Raw genomic sequence first — 26,478 nt, forward strand, 5'->3', positions numbered from 1 at the left:
AAAGGTTCTGGGGTAATGAAACCAAATAATCAAGTCACTACCAGAGACACCCCCTCAGAAACCCTCCAGAGAAAGGCAGTTAGCACCTTCCTAAGTAACCATAGGTGTCCCTGTAGCCGCATCTCCCTCAGTCCCTCGTTCAGGTTACGTCACTCTGTAGTAGTTCCTATGCTGTAGTGATCTGCATCAAAAGAGCTCTCTGGTCCCACTTGTGTATGGCTTCTACTAACATTCCTAAAACCTTGTGGCAAACATATTGAAGGAAGCAGAACTCCCCAAAAGATGCTAAAGTTGTGTGGCACTTTATCTGATGCGGAAAGGAGACTGATTAGACTCCTCAAGGACTGGTGCTGTGTGAGACCACAGGGGAGGTCCTCCCAGCCCCTAAGCCTTCTCATCCCCGTTCTCAGTGTTGATAGAGTGCGTCTGCTGATGCTTTGGAGGATGTCGGTGGCCATGCTCATGGTCACCACTGTGTGTCTTCCTGTCCTTCCCCTCCGTTGTTACCTAGCACTGCATATTTCTAGTCCTCTGACTGGCAAATCTTTTTGTAGCTGTTCTTTTGTGTAAAAACAATTCACATAATAGCTCAGTGTTAGACGAGGCATTAATCCTCACATCACCAGGATGAGTCAGCACGACATACTCCTGCCTGCCTAGCTCAGCTATTATGACGTCAGTGCTTTAGGGCAAGCTTCAGACACAAACTGTATAGGAGACCTGTCTCACCTAGTAGAAATCAAGGGGGAGACCTATAATTGAAAGGCTGTGTCTGCCTCGTGGGAAAAATGTGAAACTAATTCTGTGCTACATCAGTAATCAGCAGAGCAGCTTCAAGTAGATCCTTTTTTTATTTATTATTTTTTTTCTTTATCTTTAAAGCAGAAGTAAGGCTGGGAAAACAAAAACCTGTAACAAGCTAATAGTCCATTCATGACCTTGTCCCACCCCAGGCCAGGCTTCATGCTTGCTTGACTTGTTAGAAATCCTCCAGTTGCCTTTATGCCAGCAGGATGACAGGGCCAGTAACAGTCCTGTGTCCTCAAGTGCCCCCGTGGACACAGCTGATGGAGCTGATGGCTGCAGGGGTGGTGCCCTAGAGGCCAGTCAGAAGCAAAGGGAAAGTTCCTTGGGAACAAACCCGGACATTATCCCCCAGTGCCTCTTGTCCCAAGTGCCTCTTCAATGACCTCCTCTGAACAGGTGCAAAATTCGGCCCATTTGACCTTCTGTCCTTGGCACTGCATCCAGTGTCCGAATCTGGAATTGACCCAGATTTAAATAGGAGTTGAATAGATGCCACACTTTCCTGCAAGAGTTTTCTGTCCCATTATTCTTCAGCAGAAACTGAAAGGAAAACCCCACAACCTGCCATGCTGCCTTGAAGCAGATGAGAAAGTCTAGCTATGTTTGGGAAGCCCAGTTCTCGTAAGCTAGGCCTCTATTCAGACTCAGACACATTCTCAGGACAGTACCTTACAGTATTAAAAGTTAATCCCTGGAAGGGTGATAATGTATTCCCTTCCTGACATCCCTGTTAAAAAGAGATGCTCCAGTGCAGCCTCCATCCCTCCCTCTTACTCTCACCCCAGCCTGCCACCAGTGCTTCTCCACTGGGATTTTCCGCCTTCGTTAGATTGCTGGTAGTCTCCTACCATGCTTCTGAGAGCTGCTGCCACTGCTTGGTGTGGTTTTGATTAATTATGCACAGTTCTTTATTTAGTTTTCAGTCAACAAACGTTTATAGAAATCTTGTAACAGTGCTTGGTTCTGGGAACTCCAAGACAAATGAGAAATGCCACCTTTCATTAAGAATGGCACCGTCTGGGGCTAGTGGTCTAGCTCAGTGAAGTGGAACGGGAGCGTAGGCCTGGGCTAGACCCACAACAATGCAAAAAGAGAAAGAAAAAAAGCCCTCACAGTCTGCTGGCGCAGAAGAGCATGTGAGTCAAGGCTGTCTTGTGACAGGCACTGGAATGCAGGTATCTACAAGTGCCTACCCATATAGAAGGTTCAAGCTGACTCATGATGTGAAAGTAGTGAGTAGGGGTTTACCAAGTGAGCTCAGGGGGAGAGAAAAGAAAAGGGCGCATCGTCAGGGAAAAACAAGAATATTTCAAAGTGAGGAGGCTGAAGTAACCGCCAGGTCCAGGTACCGAGTTCTCTGGTGTGCTAGAGCATGCTGGACTAGCAAGCAGGCTAGTTGGGTCAAAGGGCCTCTGATGCCAAGCAAAGGAGTTTGGTCTTGATCTTACAGCCTTGAAGATATTTTTTAAAAATGTAAGGAAATTGCATAAAACCTGACCTGAGCAGTGGATAGAGTGGAGAGGAGAGATTATTTAGGAGTATTGACGTGAACATTAATAGTTGTGAGATTCCAGCATATCTTTGCCTACAGCATAATCCTTGCCTTCTAAGAGAAAGGCTGATGTGATACGGTGCCAGGTTGAAAGCCAAACCCCTCCTTGGGGGAGTTTCACTGAAGACCTCAGTTTGCAGCTAACCTGGATCTGAGCTGCTGCCTACTGGTCTTGAGATGGAGAAGCGTCTTCTGGCCACAGTGAGCATGGGATAGGAGACAAGAGAATATAAAAAAGACAAAAGCAATTCTTAATAATGGCTCTCTAAAGTCAATCAATCCCCGATTTCCTGTCATTTTTCCATTGCTGCCTTTTTCTAAGCAAAATTTCCAAGCCATTGAACTGAATTGCAACTTATGCACAGCCGGGTGTTGAGACAATTCAGTATATTCATTCCTTCTCTCTGAATTAGAGTTCACTATAAGTGTGCTTTTCTCTTGTTCACTTTGGGCTGCCAGGACAATTTAAAGGAGAATTTCAGCAGCTTGTGTCTCACGCACCATGTTCTCTTTGCAAACTGGAGTATATGTGTGGGCGTGTTTAAGTTGTCTCTATATTGCTTTCTAGAAAGGTTTGAGAAGATGAACAAGATGAGGAGTAGGGACCTATTAAAAGCCCAGATCCCCCAGTGACCTGAGTGGAGAACGTAGGCTGGTGATCAGATGGTCAATTATGTGTTTGTCAAAACACAGTGGGCTGCGTTCCAGACTGCCAGCTTTGGAGGCCCAGCTTCTGCCAACCAAATGTCATCTGGGAACATGCAACACTGGGCACTGTGAAGGAGTTTGAAATAGACCATGCCACAGCCAACCTACTGCCAGTCTTATAGCACCAATATGGCATGCACAGCCGGGCCCCATGTTTCAGAGCTCAGGAATTCACTGTACTCAATTCAAGGGGTCAGATGGGTTCATGTTTTCAAAGCCTATGTTCTCTGCTTTGAACACTGTGACTTGTTCCTCAGCAATTTCCGAGGGATTTTTCCAGTCACATCTCTGTGGAAACCACTCTTTTTGTGTTGGTTCTGAGAGCCTTGTAAAATGTCCCAGAGGAGGGGGTGAGGCAAACCTGCTCTGACAATGACTGTGACTCCTAGAAGGGATTCCAACTCTAAGGAAATTACATTAAAGGTGCATAGCTTTTAAAATATCAGGAACCACCTTGGCAACTTGTAAAAAGCAGAAGGGCTTTGCCTATTTTATAAAGTGATTTGCATATACCTGCATAAATAATGTCCCCACCTGTACTTTTATGTATTTAGGTTGAATAAATTAAATTCAGTGATCTTTAAAATATTCCGTGTCTTTCATTGCTCAGACACCATTTTCAAGACCCTTCCTCTTCATTCCCCTCCTGTGGCTGCAGTGACTATTTGTTTTTGAATCTTTTGACTAATTCTGAGAACTAAAGAACACTGCAGACCAGTCCACCACAACCAGGGACATTATCTCCCTCTGCTTGAATTTCTTTTTTCTTTTCTATCACTGGATCAAGAGTTCTATTTTTTTCATAAGAGAAAATGGAGGAGTTTATTATTAATGTGAAAGCATAGCCCAAGAAAGGATTAATACACAGCTCAGAGATATTAGCCTTATATTATTTTTCTATTAGCCTTTTCTTTCCTCCTTCCTTCTCTCTCTTGCTCCCGTACTGTTTCTCTCTGTCTCTTAACAAGGTTATTATGTAGCACTGGGATTACAGACCTGTGCCACCATAATTGGATTAATCTTTACTTTCTGTGGCCATTGCCAGTACCCCTTCAGAAACCACCTGTCTATTAACTCCTAACAGTTTTAACTTGGGCCTCTACATCAAAGCCTGTTCAGTAGACCAGCCCTAACCACATTCATCCTGCAAGATATTAGGCATTTGCCATATTTTGCGAAGAATCATGTTTAATGGGGTTAATATATATAGTTCTTGCTCTTGATTGTTCTAAAGGAACTTAAAGTTAAGAAGTTAAACTGTTGAGTATTTTTATATGCACATAAGAAAATATTGACTAAATTCCAAATGGAATGATATAATCCAGGAAGTACAATAGAATTTCATTCTCAAAGCTGAGTATTGAGAGCTGAAATTTTTCATGTCAAATGTGATTCATCTGGATCTTGAAAAATGGCTAAAATGTAAAAAAGGGGGGAGTAAAAATAAAGACACTTGAAGCAAAAACATAACCTAAGTGTTGGGATCGATCTTGGAGTGGTCCTTAAGTAACACTAGTCTTCCTCATTTAAGATCTAAGCTGGGTTTAAAAAAGAAAGAGGTAAAAAGGCCTGAGAGATAACTCACCAGGTCAAAGCACTGGTAGTACAAGCTTGGCTTCCTGAATTCAATCACCAGACCCCACTTAAAGGTGGAAGGAGAGGCTCTCCTCCACAGTGTTGTCCTCTGACCTACACACATATCATGTACACATGCACAATAGTAGTTCATTCATTAACACATAAATACAATCTCAAAAAATAAGGAAAAATGATAACTGAGAAAATAATTTTCATGACTGTTGGTTGGAAGATATAACATAGGGGTAAAGGCAAAAGCCCCGTGACTCTCATTCCTTCACATTCAACTTTCAGAAGCATGACAAGATGTATGCAAATGTCAACAGCACCTTGCCATGTCACACTAATTTTCACCAGTCTGTGTAGAAAAGAAAGAAAAAGATACTAAAATCCTGCTAATACACATTCTGATAGACCCGTTGGACATGATTTGAAATACAGACCAAGGGCTTTCTCAGAAATAGAATGATTCATCTCTGAGGAGCAGAATAAGAAATACAGCAGTATGGGCAGGGGTAGAAAACTGATTTGAACTAGACCTGAAGAAGGTGTATTCTTCCCAACCTGGAAAGCAGGAGGAGGAAGAAAGAAGGTAAAGCTGGAAATGGAGGCAGTAGGACCAATTCCACTTGTCTAAGGGGACACCCTGGGGTCAGAATCAGCAGTGCTATGGTTGTTCAAGGTCTGCGTTGAGGGCTTTCCGAGTCTCCAAATTACTACAATTAGAACTTGAAGGAAGCAGGCAAAAATGAAGTTGATGAACTAAATAAAATCTATGGGAAGAAAAACACAATGCTTGTATCTCTGCTTAAATTAAGAGTATCAACATTTGTTGAATGATTGCCTTGCTTTAGATACTGTGCTATTTAAGAGTTATCTGGGCCGGGCGGTGGTGGCGCACGCCTTTAATCCCAGCACTCGGGAGGCAGAGGCAGGCGGATCTCTGTGAGTTCGAGGCCAGCCTGATCTCCAGTGAGTTCCAGGAAAGGCGCAAAGCTACACAGAGAAACCCTGTCTCGAAAAACCCAAAAAAAAAAAAAAAAAAAAAAAAAAAAGAGTTATCTGATTGAACTTTTTAAAGTACACTATTAAGGATATGCTCTTACTATAATTGTGCAATTGAGGGAACTGAGATTTACCATGTTTGATTAATTTTCCCCAAATACTTAATAAGTGTTAGAGATAGAACTTGAATTGGGACCATCTGCTCTTAAAATCCATGGCCAAATTTCATTCAACACAGGCAAATGTCTACTTATGTTACAGATAGAATGGTGGAGAAAACAGACAGTGTCTCTCCTCCTGAACCTTATAATTTGAGGAGTATAGGGCAGATATTAATTAAATGGTCAGACAAAGCATACAATTTCAAACTGTACTCACTACCATGAGGTGGAAGTACCAAGTGCTCTAGGAGCAAAACGTAGTGGGTAAGGTAGTTTCCGGAATCCTTTCTGAGGAAGTGGCACTTGATCTAATATCTGAAGATAGAAAGCACAAAGTGAGGTTGGGCAGTGGGAAAGAAGTGCAGGCATGGAGAACAACATGCTTGAAGGCCTTAAGTAGACTCAGAAGAAGAGGGTGAAGGAAAGAACAACCCAATCTGAATCTGAAAACACGCACAAGGCATGACTATGCCAGGTCTTTTGTGGCCATGTTAAGGATTTTTGGAAAACAAACTGAAGACACTGTGATGTGATAATTTTTTTATTATTTTAGAAAGATGTGGCTTGAGGTATTTATCTTAGGAGTTAGAAACTAGCCACACATGTGTGTGAGCGCACACACACGTATAGCTACTTCATTGGTAATTGTCCCAAACAGGAAACAGCCCAATTACTTCAGTGGGTGAGTGATTAAACAAACTGTTGTACATGTGTATCATGAAATACATTCATCACTAAAAAGGAATGAGCAACTTGAATAAATTTCAAGGATATTTCACTGAATGAAAACTAAAATGGCCAATTTCAAGATTGCAAACTGTTATCTATATGTAGCACTTTTGTACTAAACAAATTATAATGCTAGAGGACAAAGTTGTAGTTGACAGAGAAAAGAGACTAGAGGTGGATGTGACCATGGCTACAGAGGAGACGCATGAAGATGTTTGCAGTAGAATGGAGGTACTACCTCAAGGTTATCGTATGTGGTGGTGAATGATGCTGTTGGCGTGGATAAAAATGCCCAAATACAGTCTTGATGGAGAAGCCCAAGACTGAGATTTAAGCAACTTTTACTGTTTAATTAGCTGGTAGATAAAATGAAATCTGTAAAGTATCCTCAGGAAAAAAAGAAAAACAGCTAAAATAGTTGTAGGAAAACCAGAACACGTGAACCCAGAAGGCAAGTGAAGAGTGTTTCCTAAGAGCAGAAGGGCAGAGTTGAAACCCATACATTCAGTGGATTTGTTTGGAGGTTACAGTTGACCTAGGAAAAACCACTGTGTTTTTGTAGTAAAAAGATAACTTGTTTATGCTTAAGTGAGGAGCGTGAGAGGTAAAAAAACAACACAGACTACAACTGTGGACAACTAGTAGATGCCTTTGTATGACAGCAAGGAGAATGAATGACGTCACAGCTTGAGGGCAGACACAGGTCAAAAGAAGTTTGGGGAAATGAGAACACTGATGTGCTTTGCACACATATGGGAAAGCCACAGATGAGAAGAGAGAGTCAGTGCACAGGAGAGAGAGGAAGACACCATATTTAGTTGTAGATGGGTCTTGATAAGATTAGAATGTGAATGTAAGAGGAAGGGCATCTATTATTTGAAGGAAGAAGGAGCAAGAGCAGATGCCAGCCCTTATGTAGGTTTGATGCTGACAAATTATGAGGTTTCCCACATGATGGCTCCTAAGGGGGTGAGAGCCTGCCAAGAGTAAGTGGTGAGGAGATCTGATAAACGTTGAGGTTCGAAATAGTTCTGGGCACAAATGGGTTTGCAAGTCAACCAAAGAAACATAGCAGAAATCTCCTTGGCAGTTCAGAAGACACAGCTACTTCTCATCTCTCCCTGCTCTCCATACCCAGTCATGGTGGATGCCCATGTTTTATGATTTCCCTACAACCATTTTAGCTGCTTCTGGAGGTACCTTACAGATCTCATTGTCTCCACAATCTGATTAAATATGAAGAGTTTCTGCCTCATTGCCACATCTCTAATGTGTATCACACATACATGCATGACAGTTCTGATTTCTTTAGTTATCATTTTACTAATATATAATCAATTATGAATAAGTAGATAATCTACTTGAAGTGTGGTAAAATGTGAATTTTCTCTTAAGTTTTAAAAGCTGGTCTCTAATGTCACAAAATGCTATTTTTTTTTTCTTGAAGCTGAGGACTGAACCCAGAGCCTTGCACTTGCTAGGCAAGAGCTCTACCATTGAGCTAAATCCCCAACCCCACAAAATGCTATTTAAATTTAAAAGAGAGTGGGGAGAGACTAGAGGGGGGGGGATGAAAACATAGAGGGAAAAATAAAGAAATCTAGGGAACTATAGAAGACCTAACAGAAAACTCATCTTTGTTATTCAAGGGAACTCCCATTTGAAAGAAATAAAGGAGCTTCTATCTCCTAATGGTGATCTACACTGGTAGTTTAAATGAGATTGTCCCTCATAAGCTCATATATTTGAATGCTTAGTCATCAGGGAGTGGCACTATTTGAGAAGAATTAGAAGGATTAGGAGGTGTGGCCTTGGAAGAGGTGTGTTACTATGGGGGTGGGCTTTGAGGTCTCAAAAGCCTACGCCAGGCCCAGTGCCTGTCCCTCTGTCTGTCCATCTCTCTCTCTCTCCCTCTCTCCTTCCCTTCCTCCCTCCCTCCCCCTGTGGATCACGAGTGTAAAGGACTCATCTACTGCTTCAGAGCCTGTGTGCCTGCCACCACACTCCACACCATGACAATAATGAACTAAGCCTCTGAAACTGTAAGCCATCCCTCAGTCAAGTGCTTTCTTTTATAAGAGTTGCCTTGGTCATGGTGTCTCTTCACAGCGATAGAATGGAGACTAAGATACACCTTCCACCTCCACAAATGGCTTCTAGACCTGGAGACATACCGTAGCTTGCTTGAGTTCCTGCTACTAGAAATGTAAGACGATACCAAGAGCATCTGAGACCTACTCTCATAGATACTGACAGCATCTAAGGGAAGGCTCCTTTATTCTCATAGATGCTGAGAGTCATCAAACTACCCTTGGGAACAGTTGGTTGCAACAGTGACCTTTCCTGTCTGAACTCGTTCCACTCCGCCAGCTTCCCTTTAGGAAGTGACATTAGGACCACTTGACTCAGAACTAGGCTGCAGATACATCTGGGTAGACTTTGGCAGCTGTTGAGTGCAGCAGCTGTATTTTTTTAGTATTTACTTCTTTGATGATTCTATAACTCACATTTATCATAAAATATTAAGAAAGTATGGTATAAATAGAAAACATTGATAATCCCACTCACTACATAGAAAAAACTGTTATTAACGTATTTTGGCATCTTGTCTATTTTCTAGATTTTAAGATAATTCAGCATATATAGTGTATGAAATTCTGTAATATTTTCACCTAAAAGTATAGAGTAAATACTTCCTCGTGTAATTACAAGCTCTTGTAATATCACTATATCTGAATAAAATCCTATCTTATATAATTTCCAGAATTTACCTAACAGTGGCCTGCAAATATATTTGTTATTTGTAGTATTTAGACTTTTATTTTTTAAAAATCTTTAAAGTAAAAACTACACTACATTGCATCAAGTTCTCAGAATGGAAAATGGAAACCAGAAGCAAAGGGTAATGTCTCAAACCAAGGAGCTCGTCAGTCAGGCAATCTCGTCAGTTAAAAAAGCAGACTCTAACTGTGAAGGACTAGAATAATCAGACTGCATTTGAGAGTACTTGCAGGATTTACCTCAACTTTTCTTTCCCCAAAATTAAATGCTTCAAAATTTAATCCTAAAAATTATACACATTTGGGTATTTTTACTACACATGATCATGGTTCAAAGGCTAAAAAGATATATGTATTTTTACTAATTTGTACAAATTTGTACTAATTTGATATATTTCTCCAAGTAAAATCCTTCAAAAATCTCACTGCCCAGAGACAGCCTCTGAACACACATGGGAAGTATACTCTTATGCCTGTCCATTTATCGTTCCTTTTTTCTTTCTCCTTTCTCTTTCCAAAATGAAAGGAAAAAAAACTTGCTGTTTTGTGATCTGCTTTTCCACTCAGCATTGTAAGTTGTTTGCCATGTTAATAAGTACAAATCTGCATGATTCGACAACAGGGTTGTACTCCAGTTTATGGATGGTACGGTGACCGAGTCACTTGTTGACGGACACTTGTGGTAATTAGAACTGTTTCCTTACTTTTCAGTAATTCTATGATAGCTGTCTTTATATGCACCCATGCATGCATGTTCTTAAACACATTTTCTTGATAATTTTTTAGGATAAATTTAAAGTAGAGGAATTATTAAAATAAAATGTGTATGTTGCTGTATTGTTCTGCAGTAACTTTTATCAATTTATACTTCCATCATCAGAGAAAGACACTACCCATTTCTCTCTGTCTTCATTGGATTCTATACTCTCAGTTGTAATTTTTGCAATGTAAATAGAGCCATTCTTATTAGGGGTATGTAACATATTTTCCAAGCATTAAACCCAAACCTGGATACTTTGAAATGCATTAAATCTTATTACATAGAACTAAAAACTGCTATAGAGAAAAATTTTTAACCCAGAAAATTTTTTTCTGAGAATTCTCTAATACCTTAAAAGTGACTATAAATCAACAACAAAAGGTACATTTTAAATAATTTATATTAATAGGATGTAAGTTTTTACATTTTAATGATTAAATTTACTCTTTTAAATCACTATTATTTGTATTATTTAAAATTATCTTAACTAATTTCATTTTTAGCCTTTAAATTAAAATTTCAAAAAGGCAGTTGATGAGTCTGACAGCATGTGGTTGCTGATTCTCATTCTTTATTGCAAAATGGTGCTCCCTACATCCTTTAAGGTCAGGCACCTCAGGCTCTGTTTCTCCAACTCTGACAGCCACACCCACCCTCACTACTCTCTCTGGGGTGCTATGAAGAGCAAAGCATTAGTTAGGAAATTGAAGGGCTCTGGGCATGGAGGTGAGCACTTTTTGGTTATGTATATTCCTGTGCTGAGCTGGCATCCCCATCCTCCAGTTGTTCATCTGTGCTCTCCTGTCAGACTCCAGAATCAGAAAAATTATTGGGAAGGGAAAAATACACGGTGGCAACATTGACTGATCCACGTCTCCAAGGCAGGATTGTCACTATTCTTCCAGAAGATGTAGACAGAGATTTCTGGATGTTCTCATAAATAACGTGCTAGAGGCCATATCATCAATGTCCTTCACCTTTCCCCCACTCTCTCTGACTCTCATGTGTATTGCTACATACTTAATGAAATAGAATGTTTTCCAACAACTTCAGGGAAAGTGAAAGACGCTAGGAAAGCAGAAATGCCGCACCGACAGTGTCACCCCAGCATCCACAGTACAAACTGTGACAGGTTGCCTTCCGTGTTTCAGGATAGGGAGCATCTGGGCTCTCAGGGTGCATTTTCTGGGCTTTTCAAAGGAGCAGGAGTTGCACAAAGCTGTTGTGAGTGATAATTGGAACATTCCTTCTGCACAAGAAGTGCAGTTGCAGATGATAGATGGATGGTGTGTATGTTCCATGGTACTTTTTCTTCCTTTTCTAGAATATGTCCATGAAAGTATCATGTCTTGAATTTTTACAGTGTCCAGAAAGGAAGCAGAAGACAGGCCAGCATGTCCCTTCAGGCCAACTGCAAGCTAGGGAGAATGGCGAAAACAGGAGGAGTAAATCAGTCTGTTCTCTCTTTCAGCATCACATGTCCCGTGAAGTGGAAGCTATGGTTATGGCCCAGTCTTTGGTATAGCTAGTAGCTTTTCCAGGGCATGAGGCTGATTGCAAGTGCTCGAGCTATCGCTTAATTCCGTTCTTAGAATTGTCATACGTTCTACCTACTTCCATGACATGACTTACATTCAGAAGCCAAATAATGACACAGGAATGATTAACGTTGAGTGGTATTGATGCTATGTGTGTTCGTCATGTTCTGTTTCACTGTTCTCTTTCCCAGTCATGGTTACCTGGTCAAGGGTGGGTCAGGTTATGTGAGACTGTGTGTATACATATGCACTGTGTATCTTATAATTAGCAACTTACATGTTCAAAGAGTCATTTTACTAGGGCTCTTGCTGAGAAAAGTTACACAGTGAATCTTCATAGTGGCAAAATCAAGACCTAGGGTCTTCTTTATAAACTCTCTGTCATTTCAGCATCACTCTTCATTCTGGTATGAAATGTTGAAAACAAATGAGGCATCAGGCACCCCTCCTGACCATTACCTGGAGATTAATTTCCAAATAGTGGTTTAGAGCAGGCCTCTTTGCCTTCTTATGTGATAGAAAGCTAAAACAGGTTCTCTTTAGTCCCTCCTCATATATGTCTAGGCTTTTTTGGTACATGGGACACAATTATCAACTCTAATTTAAACCCATCCTTTAAGTGATAGAATCAGGTGTCCTATAGGAGAATATGGATAAAAGGTGTACTGAAGTCCTTCGATAGTATCCTCAAGCTGGTCTTCACATACTGATCAAGGACACATAAGAAGGAGTAGTAGCAGGTCTCCTGTCAGAATATTGGGGGGGGGGGGCTGTCTTCATCTGTGAATCATATCCCCTTGGTTTGCTTTCTGTCAGTAGCTCAGCACACCCCTCCATCAGGCCTACAGCACTGCAGTTCCACATAAAGAATAGAGGAGTCTAAATACCGCATAGCTTAACTAGTCTGGCTAAAATACCTCTGGGCCTTGTGTGTGTGTGTGTGTGTGTGTGTGTGTGTGTGTGTGTGTCCCTCCATCCCACTTAGTGAGAACTACTTTCTACAATAGCACTCAACAGAATATATAGGGAGCCGGGTCACTCATCCCCAGTCCTTTATCTACATAGAAAAAAGGGGCAGGGGGCACATCAAGCATATAGACTCTTAACTGAAACACTGCTTTAGAGATCTGAATCTGCAGAGAAATATTACTGGCCACTAGTATTTGGAGTGTCTCCCTTTATCCAATCTACAAAGACAAATACTTTGAAGAGCTCCTTTTGAGCTGTGGGTTGTGGCTTACTTCTTTCTAGAAAATGGTGTGGTAGTGGCTGGTTTCATTTAAATTCAAGATAAATCCTTTTTCCATGTGTCTTAGTTCACAGTATGGAATACCCAGCACTGGATAATCTAAAAGTATAAACTTATTTTTCATAGTTCTAGAAAATAAGCTAGCCAAGATTAGGGTTCCAGCAGAGTCCTTTCCCAGATGTGGGCTTCTGCAGTTCTGAGATGCTGCTTTTGCCGAGATTTTGGCAGAAAGGCAATTGCTGGATCTTTATGTGGCCAGAGAGAAGAAAGCAGCTCCCTCTTCCATTCTCATACGATGCTGTCAGTCCATGGAGGTTCTGCTCCCCACGCTCTTCTCAGCTCCTCCAGACCTCTCACCTCCTAACACTATCACGCTGGCTACTTCATTTCCCTGGATGAGTTGAGGAGGCCACTCTCCATCACTAGCCAAGAATGCGTGTACAGGACAGTCATTTGGGTTATTTCCAGCCTCTCTCAATAAAAGATGTGTTCTTTAGAGGAGATGTTCACAGACTTTGAAACAGGAAAAGATGCAAATGGAAGCCAGAATAACAACTTTGAACTATGTGTATCTTCACTGCACCAGCCACCCTCAATGAATTAGACATTAGGTAAGAGGGAATCAAAAGCATACACTCTAGCTGTGCCTGTAATCCCAGCACTTGGGGGTAGAAACAGAAGGTTCTAGAGTTCAAGGCCATCTTCAGTCTGGGCTCCCTAGGAGCTTAGAAGCAGAAGGTTCCAGAGTTCAAGGCTAGCTTTAGCCTGGGCTGATTGGGAGCCTATCTCAGAAAGTGAAAACAAACAAAGCATACACTCTAAATACTCATTTGTTAGGACAGTGTCTGGTTTTAGATCGTTCTTTTACCCAAATTATTTCTGTAAACATGACATCCTCTACAACGAAATCTTTCCATAGCACATCAATATTATTACATGGGAGCAGTATACACCTTGGCAGACTCAGTGATTTGAACAGGTGGACTCAGGGTCCAAGTAACTCAGAAGTATGGAGTCAGGGCGAAGAATCTTTGCTGTCTTCCCAAGCTACCCTAGCTTGGTCATGTTACTTCCGTTTTCAGCAGTACTCATTGGTAAGAACTTTTCGTTTTGTTACACTGGTATTATTCCTAGGTCATCTGTGCACCTTCATCTATGTGCCAGGACCTCAGGGGACTACCATAGTTGAACGCACATGTAGGCACACACAAACACACATACATTCTCTATTGATCTGGGCCTTTCTTCTGCCCATTAGATGCATTACAAATCTGCTTTTAATGGGTCTCTCTGTATCCCGACAGAAATATTTCTGGTGCTCTCCTTGTTCCCACAACATTTGCTGGGTGCATATTTAATATGTTTTAGCTTACTGCCTGAAGATGGAATCGGGGACATCTACCTGCACATGACAGTGCTTTGGCTCTTGCAGTTGCAGAACTTAATGTATGTATCAGTAATGAAAATCTTAATTAAGAAAGCTGCATCATTGTCCACGAACACTCATTTTTCTCCCCCTGCAAAGCCCTTTGTGTATTGCAGTATATACCTGGTCCAGACAGACAGAGCCCTCGAAGAGCTTGTCTGGCAGATCTTCTTTTGATTATTAACAGCTAGCAAATGACAAAGTCTCACTTCCTTTTGTCTTGAAGCTGAGGCTTGAAACAGCAGAGTACACAATGTACTGTAGAGTTTGTTTGTGTTTTTTTGAAACTTGCCTTTATTACGCTGGTGGGTTTAAAAATCCGGCAGTGTTGATCAAAACTAATTTAGGTAACTTAGAGTTGCCAAAACACTAGCAGATGCGTCTTTACACATGTACTCTCAGAGAACTAAAATGTTCCATATAGAGACGATGCAAAGCGTGAGGAGGGGCAGTTTCAGCTCTCTGCTCAGGTTTCTGGGGCTCCAAAGCTGGAAAGCTGCAACGTCCCCGTTTGTGTGGCCTCGGCAGTGAGGCCGCTGCCTGTGCCAGTGTGCATCTGCCTACTGGCTGCTTGGGCAGAGAGTAAGAAGCTTTGGAGGTGGGGAAACTGTGTGCAGACAACAATAACTAGACCCATAAAAAACCAAACAACTTCAAGAAAGCCCTTTTGAAAAGGTGGCCTACAATTTAATTATCATTATGAAACAGTGCTCAATTGTATTTTAATAAGCCCAAAGCATAAACTCCAAAATAAAAATGAATTTCTGTTAAACTGACTTAAAAAACGTCAAAGCATTTCATTTTCTTCCTTTTAATTCTATGATCTTAACCCATACCCTACATGGTAAGAGGCCAGTCTCATGTTCTCACCCACTTATGTATTCTTCAGCTTTCTACATTCCCTAGGCTTCTAGCCTGCAATGTCAGCCCGTTTCTGGAAGATTAATGTAGCCATAGAGTTATATAACACTTCTCATCTAAAGGTGGTCAGCAATGAATATTTAGGACCTGCTGTCTACATGCTGTACATGTGTGTCCTTCCAGTCTGGGTGTGGGTGGGAAGCCATGTGATGACACTTATGTACTCTTTATTTTTCTAGTTCTTAGAATTCCACATGGTTTATCTCATTTATTTTCAAAATCCCTGTAAAGTAGATAATGGTCAGTTTTCCAGGTTTGGGAATCAAGAGAAAACTTGTATAAATTTTCTCTCTGTGCATCATGAAAAGTGTAAGGAAGGCTTTGTTGTGGGAAAGTTATTTTCAAGGAGTATGATTTATTAATATCTCAGAGTTACAGTCATAACACATTTAATTAAGGTTAAATATGAAAAGTAAATAAAAATGAAATTACACTTTTTGTAGTTGGACCACACCACAATAAAAGCTAGAGAAGAAGCCATCAGGACTCTTGATTGGCAAGTAGGAAAACTGTAGAGAGTTTGTATTAATCTGAATAATTTCCCTTTTCATAAACTGTTAGCCAATGTCACCATAAATCCTAAAGCAACTGGGAAGTACTTGACACAGGAATGTAGTGCAGGTTCATGGTTTAAGGTAATAGAAGAAGCTCAATGAATGTGTGGGAAACAAAACAATGAGTGATTCATTGATAAATAATTGAAGGACAACTGATGTGCTGTTGGAGAGACTAACTCAGAAGACCAAAACTTTTTTAATTTCGTTAACTTTTTAAATTATTTTTAGAGTTGGGGCATGGGTGAGCCACGACACATGTATTGAGGTCAGAGGGTGGTTCATGAGAATTGGTTCTCTCCTTCCACAATGGGGTCCAAGGGGGACCAAACTCAAGTTGTCAAGCTTAATAACAAATGCTTTTATCCACTAAGTGAGTGATTTTCTTAATTAAAACATTTTTGCTTAGCAATTACAATTCCAATAAATTACTAAGGTAATTTAAAGACTAAGGTGTTGGTCTTCAGCTTTCCAAAAAGTAAGTTTTTGAAAAATTATGAAAATTCTAAATATTTGAAATTTAGGTAAAATCTTCCTATACTGGGCATATATCTATGATTTGCTTAAAATTCAAGAGCGACTAGACTCACTAAAAGTGACAGTCTTTTTGTACCTCACTCTTGACTCTTCACTGATGCCTCATTGTGTTTCCTCATTTTTTTCAAAATTTTATTACTATTATTATTATTATTAGTGTGTGTGTGTGTGTGTGTGTGTGTGTGTGTGTGTGTGTGTGTGTGTGTGTGTGTTTTCCACAGTGCACCTATGAAACTGAGAGGACAGCTTCACTTTCAGGAGTCAGTTTCTGCTCGGCAGCAAGCACATTTGCATTTCCCCAGCCCCGCTTCCCCATCCTTGTAGTGCCTGAAGTATTATATGGTGTACAGCTGTGGCCCAGTCCATATGCAAAGGGCTTAGGGCAAAGACGTGTCTTAGCTCTAGCCAAAGGTCTTTAGAAAGTGTATTAGCTGACTGCCAGGATGCTCTTTGGTTCAGACCTGACTACCCTTTGCTCTCACTTGGAAGCCCATCCACTCTCTGCTATAAGTGCTCCTTGCAGCAAATGTATGCATTGGTTGTCCTGGAGCATCAGCTTTATGTTGGTGCTTAATATGGCCGTCCAGGAGCAACATATAGTTTGGTCTGTTTAAATGCCTGCTACTTCCTTATTCCTTTAAACATAGTAATAGCATTGCTCTCTATGCAAACCTCTGTACATAAAAAGGTTTACATTTTAAAACAAACATGTTTTTTGAGCTTTATCCAAATTCAAAAAAAGCATCTGAAAATTTTAACAGCTGAAAAACACTTTCTCCTTGCTGGGAAAACTTAAACCTTGCTAGGCTTTATGCAACTATTTAAAAAGGAAAAAAAAAAAAAAAAAAAAAAAAAAAAAGACTTCTGTGCTGAGAACCAGCGTGAAAAATCTCAGCATGAGAGGTTGTTGGAATTGTTTTTCTTCATAGAGCTAAAACCAATCCTTGGTTTTAGAGTGATGCCACAATATACATATGCTTCATCAGGAACAAAGGATTTTTTTTTTCATCAAATGTAATTTCAAGGGCACCTTGAATAAAAAATAGAAAGGCTAGAGAAAGGCTTCTTCAGCAGTGATCCAGTGTCTGGAAGCAAAGGTTGAGGACATCATTGTATCAACAAGGTCTGGAACCACTGCTAGCCCTGGCTGCTTTTTGCTGTCCGTAAACCCTGAAGCTATTTATTTTATTATTGTCTCGCTCAGTCCTTACTTAGCGCAGAGTGTCTCACAAGGGAAGCACTGCTCTGTGATGGTGCCCTGGACTTTGTTTCTGTTTGCTTCAGCACTTCAATAAATGGTCTCAGTAAACGGTCTGTTACCTGCCATTATGACCTGCATGCATTTGCTGAACAGTTTTTCAAATTAAACAAAATTATGTGGCAGTTTCTAGAAACCTGAACAATTTTCAAGGCGGTATCTGTGAGAAACACACAGAGACACATCCATATGAGTGTATGTTTGGGACACATATGTTATATTGGATGCATAAGCTCAGGACAATGAAAGAGGCCAGACAATAAAAACAGGAAGATTTGCCGGGCGTTGGTGGCGCACGCCTTTAATCCCAGCACTCGGGAGGCAGAGGCAGGCGGATCTTTGTGAGTTCGAGGCCAGCCTGGGCTACCAAGTGAGTTCCAGGAAAGGCGCAAAGCTACACAGAGAAACCCTGTCTCGAAAAACCAAAAAAAAAAAAAAAAAAAAAAAAAAAACAGGAAGATTTAACTTGTTTACGTATTTACAACCCATGCTCTTAATAGTATACCTATGTGAAAGTGACTGTAAAATAAACCCACATGTGTGTTTAACACAAGAGCATGTTCCTCTTAATAGTCCCGAGGGAATGAAAGATACAAAGCAAGTTGGGGTGGTTTGTTTGAGTTGGGGGGTGGGGCTGCTGTTGGTTTTTGGTTTTGGGTTTTTCTGTTTTTATTTTCTGTGACAAATTGACTCTGTAGGCCAAGCTAACCTGGTCCTCATAATGTAGCTTAAACTATTCTTAAGTTCAGTTATCCTCCTGCCTCAACCAGCCCAGTGCTAAAATTACACCATGGTGCTAGAAGTACACCATCACACCTGACACAGGGCATTTTTTTTTTTTTTTTTTTTTTTTTTTTTTTTTTTTGCCATCATCCTGGCAAAGTTTTGGAATATACCAGTAGGGAGAGTGACAAGAGAGTCATGGGTAGGAAAAGTTAGATAACAACAAACCTCTAATACAGACAAGGTTTTTATAAGGCCTTCCTTGAAGACAGGCTTAGATATTTCAAGACCTTCTTAGAAAAAGTTTTCAGCATCTTCTGTGTTCCAAATCAAGTTGCGTTTAATCATGCTTCAGTTATAACAGAGTAGCAGGCTGGCAAATTCTCTGCCTTCATATTCACCAAAATCCAAATTGAACTCACAAAAACTCTTTCCTTCTCTTCCCTCTTCAAAAAAAAAATGGCTGTGGATCTCTGCATCTGCCTCCATCAGTCATTGGAGAAAAGCTCTATGATGACAGTTAGGGTGTTTGCCGATCTGATCACTGGGGCAAGCCAGTTCATTTCAGGCACCCTCTCCACTATTTCTAGTAGTCCAAGCTGGGGTCATCCTTAGGGATTCCTGACAGCTTCCTTAGCACCAGGTTTCTCTCTATCCCCATGATGTCTCCCTCCATCATGGTATCTCTCTCATTGCTTTCCCAGTCCATCCCTGTTCCAGCTCGACCATCCCATTCCCTTATGTTCTCATCCCCCATCCCCTACCCTCCATTACCCTCCCTTCACCCCCAGTTCACTCATGGAGATCTCATCTATTTCTCCTTCCCAGGGCAATCCATGCATCCCTCTTTGGGTCTTCCTTTTTAGCTAGCTTTTCTGGAGTTGTGGGTTGTTTTCTGGTTATCCTTTGCTTTATTTCTAGTATCTACTTATGAGTGGGTACATACCATGTCAGAGAGAGAGAGAAGAGGGATTCTATGAACAAGTGCATCAGGATCATGGTGGGGAAACCTGCAGAGACTACCAAACCAAACTAGTGGGTACTCATGAAAATTGAATCAGTGGCTGTGGAGCATGCATGGGACTGGACTAGGCCCTCTGCCTGGCGAGACAATTGTGTAGCTTGATTTGCTTGGGGGCACCCTGGCGGTAGGATCAGAATCCATCCCTGGTGCATGAGGGAGCCCACTACCTATGATGGGACACCTCGTGTATATTTTTAATTGTGGCCTTTGTAGCTGATTGTTCATAAAATTTGTAGAAAACAACCTTTTTCAGACTTTCACAGCATTCTTCCAAATACAAACTTTTAGATATTTAAAGTGATATATCTATATATATAAATTTGGACTTTTTAAAAATGTGTGTGTGTTTCAGAAATGGTTATATGATAAACTAACTATAAATAGTAGTTAAAAACCAAGTTGTGAGTTAATCTTTTGCAACCATAAGGTATATGTACATATTTTTGGATTTTCGAGGTATGGTTTCTCTGGGTACATTTGGTGCCTGTCCTGGGTCGTGCTCTGTAGACCAGGCTGGCCTCAAACTCACAGAGATCTGCCTGGCTCTGCCTCCCGAGTGCTGGGATTAAAGACATGCACCACCACTGCCCGGCATGTGTGCATTTTTTAAGGCATGGTTTATTTTATGAGTACTCTTTTTATTTCTGTAAAATTCTTTTCTAGAATAACCACTGTTAAATAGATAACACTAATGAAAGTGAAAGGAAGGAAGAAAAGGTATACCATTTGCAAAAGTCCAGTTAAACATCCAAAATTGAGACAAATTTTGGCTAAACGTTAAAAGTGCTTCCAAGGATAAAGATCGGAAGTACTGCAGCGGGACAGTTAGCACACACATCTGTAATCCCAGTAGTGAGCAGAGAGAGGCAGGAGACTGGGGTTCAAGTCCAGCCTTGTCTGCATAGCAAGTGGTGCCTAAGCTTCAGGAAGCCCTGAAACAACAGACAGTTAGAAAGACACAAGTCTTTGAAAAAAAAAAAAGTGCAACAAAGGCCATTTGCACAGGGGTGGGTTCTGGGACTTGGACCTGTATTTGGGAAGAGCCTCTGCTAACTCCTGTGTCCTTTGGGGAAGTTAACTCATCTTTAGGCTTCAGATGCTTTGGCTATAAAATAAGAATAGTACTCTTGTGATAGGACTCTGCAATGGTCTAGATTATTTTAACATTCATAGTATCTTTAGAATAAATGTTTAGCCTGGAAATAGAGATGAAGCATACTTAAAGTACATTATTACTGGCATATTTCTAAGTTTCTGTGTTACATTGCTTTACAATCACAAGATCCATTTCACAGTAACAGTATAGAAGTATTCAGTCTAAATGATCTCATATGATCTCTACAAATGGCCCTGGAAGTTGCCATTATTATACCCATCTTTTAGATAAGAAAACTGAACCCAAACTCACACAGCTTCAGCTGCTTCCCTGTTTATGTAAGTAGAAAGTGTTATGCTCAAATTTTTAAAAGAAAGTCTAATTCTCAATTCTAGCCTATGGAAATAAATATAAGTTAAACTAAAACCACTATACACAAGATGATTATCAAAGCTATACATTTTTAACTCTTTATAGGCATTTCAAATTACACAAAAAAAATAGAAATAATATCATAGTGAACCATTGTGAGTCACTTTACTATGCTTTTATGATTACTAGCTCATGCTAAATTTGTATATATTTTTATATATAACATATATGAATTAAGTTAACTGTTAAGCTACAGGGGACTGCTTAAAAATAGTATGACATGTCCACTAAGTAAAATTTTTAAGACATTAAAATGTTTATGATGATCTTATAATGGCATAGACTATGCTGCATATATTTAATTAAAAGGCAACAAATTGCTGGGCAGTGGTGACGCACAACTTTAATGCTAGCACTCAGGAGGCAAAGGCAGAAGGATCTCTGTGAGTTCGAGGCCAGCCTGATCTCCAAAGCAAGTTCCAGGAAAGGCACAAAGCTACACAGAAAAACCCTGTCTCGAAAAACAAACAAACAAAAGGCAACAAATTTAATTGTGCTTTGTTATGATCATAATCATTTTCTAAAAATAAAAGATTGTGAAACTTGGATTTGTAGAGGATTTTAGATATTTTTCTCTTACTATTTTAGTATTTTTTAAATTGAATACCATGAGTAGATTTTATTAGAAAAGATTAATACTTCACTAATACTCAGAAGAATACATGTACATATTCAGATATAAAGAGAACTTATCTACCTGACTTCATTTTAGAAATTTGGTTTATGTTCTAGAATATCCTATGAGACAGAATTTTATCACTCCCCCTTTAAAGAAATATTTCTTATCTTATCTTGAGATACAGTCTCAATTTTATATGCCTATACGTTTTTTTAGAACATACCACAATTCAAAATTTTCTAAATGTCTCATATTCATTATCTTGAGTAATAATAATATTCAGTTACTGTTTGTACTAATAAAGGCATGGAAGTATAAAAATGATGCTATACATTTGGATATTATTTGTGATCTGCCAGCTGTTCATGTGGCCTTGATCACGTGGTCCTTATTCTAAAAGATTGCTTGCTTCTGTGTTATTTACCCCTGAACTGCAGTAATATTTTCAATTCTGCTGTCTTCTTTTTCTAGTCTTCATTTCTCATCTTTGGCTATCAGGTCACTCTTAAAGAGGCAAACCTCTGAGAGCCTCATTTCTTCCTTGAGTCCTTATTTCTAATCTGCTTTTGGTCAAGAAAACAAGCACGCACCTATGTATAGGCTGAGTGTAGCCCCATGCCTCACCTATTCACTTGAAAAGCACAGTGCACTTGTATGTATGCTCAGTGCTGGAGAGGATGAACTGACCAAGGAGACACAAATCCTTCCCTCAAAGAAGCTTTCACATAGCAGGAGAGGTGGATATGTCCCATGAAGGTAGTAAAGGAAGAACATTCCTGGAGTTCAGCAGAGGGCTAACCATGAGCTTTGTCATAGACGTGAAAATGGGTTCAGACTATGAAAGGCAAGGATTTGAACATACAAAGATTAAAATAAGCCTACCTCTGAAGCCATAGGCAAAGTGTGGAGGGATCAAAGGGGTAAAGAATCTGCGAAGAAGTGGTTGAATTTAATTAGAGCATGAAGTGTGGGAGGGCAAGTAGTGGGAAATAAATGGCCAAAGTAGACTGGGCCCAGAAGTTAAAGGACTTGATTACCAGGCCAAGGAATCTGAACTTTATTCAGTAGACAACGGGGAACTATTGAAAGTTTCCAGTAGGAGAGTAACACAGTCAGAGCTGTGCCTCCTGAAGATTAATCTGGCAGCAGTGAGAAAAATGGATTGGAGAGAGACCAGAGGACAAAGGAAAGGTAGGAGAGACTCCCAGCAGTCCGGACAAAAGGCAGTATGGGCCCTAAGTAGGGCATGGGCAGAGGGACTGGGCAAGACAGCACTGATTTATAACGCATGGCAGAAGAGAATTAATCCATTATATTTGGTAGCCAGGGATAGCCAGGCACCAAAGACATCTCTGAGTGGAGCCATAAACAGAACCAGGGCAGCAGAGCTGGAGCAGGCCTGGGAGGGGAGAGCACCAGTTTAATTTCAGACACACTGAGTGATGCTGAGTGGGTATCTGTGAGCTGTCTGCTGGGCTTCAGGAGACTGGAGAGTGCAGGGCAGAAGGAAAGCCAGGCTTGGGTATGAGTGCTTTGGAGTCATCTCTGCCTCACTGGACCAAGAGGCAGAGGCAGAGCTAATTGCTGCAGCTTATGGAATTTGTGGGTGGCCTATTTTGTGCCAGTTTTGCTGCTTGCTCTCCCTCCTTCATTCCTTCCCTCCTGTCTCCCCTTTTCTCTGTTCTTAGGAGGGAAATGCCGAAGTTGCTTGCAGAGAAGCATTGACTCATTGATTCATGCAAACATAAACTAAGTTTTAAAAGAATTTCAAATGTGTCTATTGGAACCAGTTGCATATCATCCATAGCCTTTACTGTCACATAAAATGGATTCCCATGTGACTGTAGAGAAGTCATTGTATTCCTTACCACTCAGGTTCTTAGATCCCTTATAAGACAGATAAGACTGGTAAGACCCATGGTCCTTGTAACTGACCACAGGTAGCCAAAACTGACATTATGTGAGCATAATTTGGAGAAGACAGAAGAAGGGGCCAAGACTGAGGGATCTGTTTTAAACCTTCTAGCATGATTGTGATATACAGCCTGGGCTACATAACCTGCTAGGTTCATTCCATCTCTTATATTCATTCTAAAGCTTTATCAATATTTAGACAAAATGTGCATTTTCCACAGCTCATAAGTGAGAAAACATATCCAAAATGCAAATTTACTGTCAAATTCAGTTCATGTATAACAAAATACTCCCCCTCTCCCCTTTAAGTTAGAGGATGATATATATTTGAAATGTATTTGAAAAGCACTGTAATTTAGAGCCCTCCTGGGATGGTATGAGCTGGGGTAGGGGCTTGGAAGAGGAAGAAAGCCAGGCAAGATGAGCAGCAGGCTCACATGCTCATTTCCAGCCACACCCAGGGACTATCTCCATACCTGTAGTTCAGGGCTGTCTGTTCTTTGCAGTTGATTTCAGTGCTTCTGCGGTTCTTGTCCAGTCATGTCCTTGTACTGCTTCTGACTGTCCCTGTCACAGTTTATACATAAGCATTTCAGAAACAACTCTTCCCAGGCCCAGTGCTGGTCTAGAGTAGAGGACAGTGTCTTTAACCCAGCCCTGTCTGTGCGGTAGAAATCCCATCCCAGATTTCCTAATGTAACCTTCCCATAGCTCACATGGTTCCAGCATTGTTTTGGCATTCATAATGTACATTCTAATGGCCCCATGAAAACTCAGGCATGGCCACAAAGGAAGGAAGGCCAGGATGGAGGCATCCAGTTTTTCTCCACTGTCTAGATTTTATTTCTTCCAGAGGGGACTCAGTTGCAGAATATGACATACTGGGCTGACCAGCTTATAATTTAATAGGTTAGAATTTGGAAATTGAAAATTACCAACTTCCAAATTTAATTTTGACATCCTATTTTCTCAGTGAGTGTTTATTGAGGAGGTACTAAAACTGGGGAATTCTACTCAGTTGTTAAATCAGGAACTAGCAGCTAGCTGAGTGATTCTGATGTGTCTTACCTACCACCAAAATTTTAGACCTGACCTAAATGCAGAGCATAGCCTTGCCGATGATGTTAATTCGTCACCTGTATGGAACCCTGAAGAGCATTTCCCAGAGTCCTGTTCCCCTAGGTAAAGCCTTCTCTGCTCCTCATTTGGGTCATCCCATAACTCTTTGTCCATTCTTCAACCCCTTGGCTTCCATCTTCTTTCGCCAGGTTTGGTTCCTTGGTTTAATTCCACTCAGGTGGGTGAGCTGGAGACTTAATGAAAGTAATTTATCGTAAGGTGTGGATGAGGTTTAACCCTCTTAGAGAAATTTGCGATTGAAAAAGTGTTTTCCTTGACAATTGGGTTTGCCCACCTCTTCCTCCTCAAGTTAAGGAGATGTAAAGACTGGAAATTTTTAATAGGGCCTTTAGACATAGTCTCCTATTTCCTGCCACTCAATTAAAAGAAAAAAAACTTTAGAAGAACATGAAATTATCCCAGCATCCCTATGTCTAAACCACCGATACCTCAGTTCACCCTCTCTGTCTCAGACCTACATGAAACAGGACTTCTGTGGGATTGCTTCAACCGTACTGGACCCAATATTACAGATCTGTTCCCAGTCCACTTCCTTAGACTTGGATACAACTTCCATTTATATCAAAACACTATTCCTGGATTCTACTCTTTGGACTTTGTTCATATACAATTAACTGTCATTATGTGATCACTAGACATGACTTTAAGTCAGTCATTTATCTTCTCTAGGTCTGTTTCCTAATATATAAAATGGGAGCATGGTAAAGGTTAAACATGGTATGTGGATAGAATCAGGAACATTTCATTATGTATCAATAGATGTGTTATTATCATTAATTACTATCTCTATCCCCTCCAACAACTTTGATTTGGACTCCTTTACTGATTACCTAAGAAGATCTAATTCTTGACAGTTACAGGCTGGTCAGTACTAGTTTACTGGTCTACATTTTATACACAAGATGGATAAAGGCGGAGACCACGTATTTCCTGAGCCAAGACTTAAGACACCATTTTATCAGCACAGGCATATTTATAGGGATAGGGACAGACAAGGTGTGAGGGCTAGGGATGTAGTTCCGTTAGTAGATTGCTCACCTGGTGTGCATGAAGCATCCTAAACTGCAAGGTCATCCTTGGCAACATAGCAAATTCCAGACCCTTGTCTCAAAAAAATAAAAATAAAAATAAAAAATATTAGAAGGCAAAATATGAAGCCACGAGTCAGAAACTCAAAGGCTATGGTTCTTGTACCTGTCCTCAGAATATGGATTCCATATACTACACAAAGACAAGTTTCAGTCACAAAGCAGTGCTAAATAAAGGTAGCATTGTCTCCCAATAACTCACTGTATTAAGAAAGGAAAGTTGATCACATTGGGAAAAGTTGTCTGCATTTCATGGAAGTATTTTCCCCAAGAAAGGAGACAACAGAAACTCAGAAGGCATGGGAAATTTGAGTGCAAACTCTACTACTTAAAATGCATGGGCAAAAAGACTAGCTAAACTGGTCATATTCTTTAACTTATCCAAGTCTTAGTTCCTTATCAGTAACAGATTAATGATACCCATCTTGAAGCATATTGTGAAGATTAGAGAGTATATATAGAAGTCTGCCTTAATGTTTGGTCTAAATAAATGTATTTCCTAGAAATCTAAAGCCAAGTTTCTCTTCAAGATGAAAAAGGAACTGTAATTATGCCCACTTTCCACATATAACCAAGCTCTATAATATAAAAACAAACAAAAACTTATCTAACTGCTATAGAACATGGAAATAAACATTTTCTGTAATTACTTTTTAACCCTAGTTTTTCCAGTAAGTATCCACAGATAATCAGATTGGCTATAAATTAACTACCTTTCAACAGTGATTTCTGAAAAGGGAGCTTTCAAAGGCTTCCTTGTGTACTTTCGCAGAGGAGTCTTCTGTTATTTTGTAAGGAAAATAGCATACTCTGAGACTATGTCATTAAAAGAAATGATCTGTTAACATCTTAGGACAAAGTATAGAGGCACCTAGTGAG

The 26,478-nt window shown here is 40.3% G+C and overlaps 1 protein-coding gene across 46 annotated transcripts in view; it reads left to right on the forward strand.

Moving 5' to 3' along the window:
• The window catches only part of Zbtb20 (zinc finger and BTB domain containing 20), a 775,725-nt gene that overhangs the window by 595,882 nt on the left and 153,365 nt on the right, over positions 1-26,478 (forward strand). The gene's annotated exons all lie outside the window — the stretch shown is intronic.

The sequence above is a fragment of the Peromyscus maniculatus genome, chromosome 12 (assembly GCF_049852395.1).
Source record: "Peromyscus maniculatus bairdii isolate BWxNUB_F1_BW_parent chromosome 12, HU_Pman_BW_mat_3.1, whole genome shotgun sequence".
Lineage (NCBI taxonomy): Eukaryota > Metazoa > Chordata > Mammalia > Rodentia > Cricetidae > Peromyscus > Peromyscus maniculatus.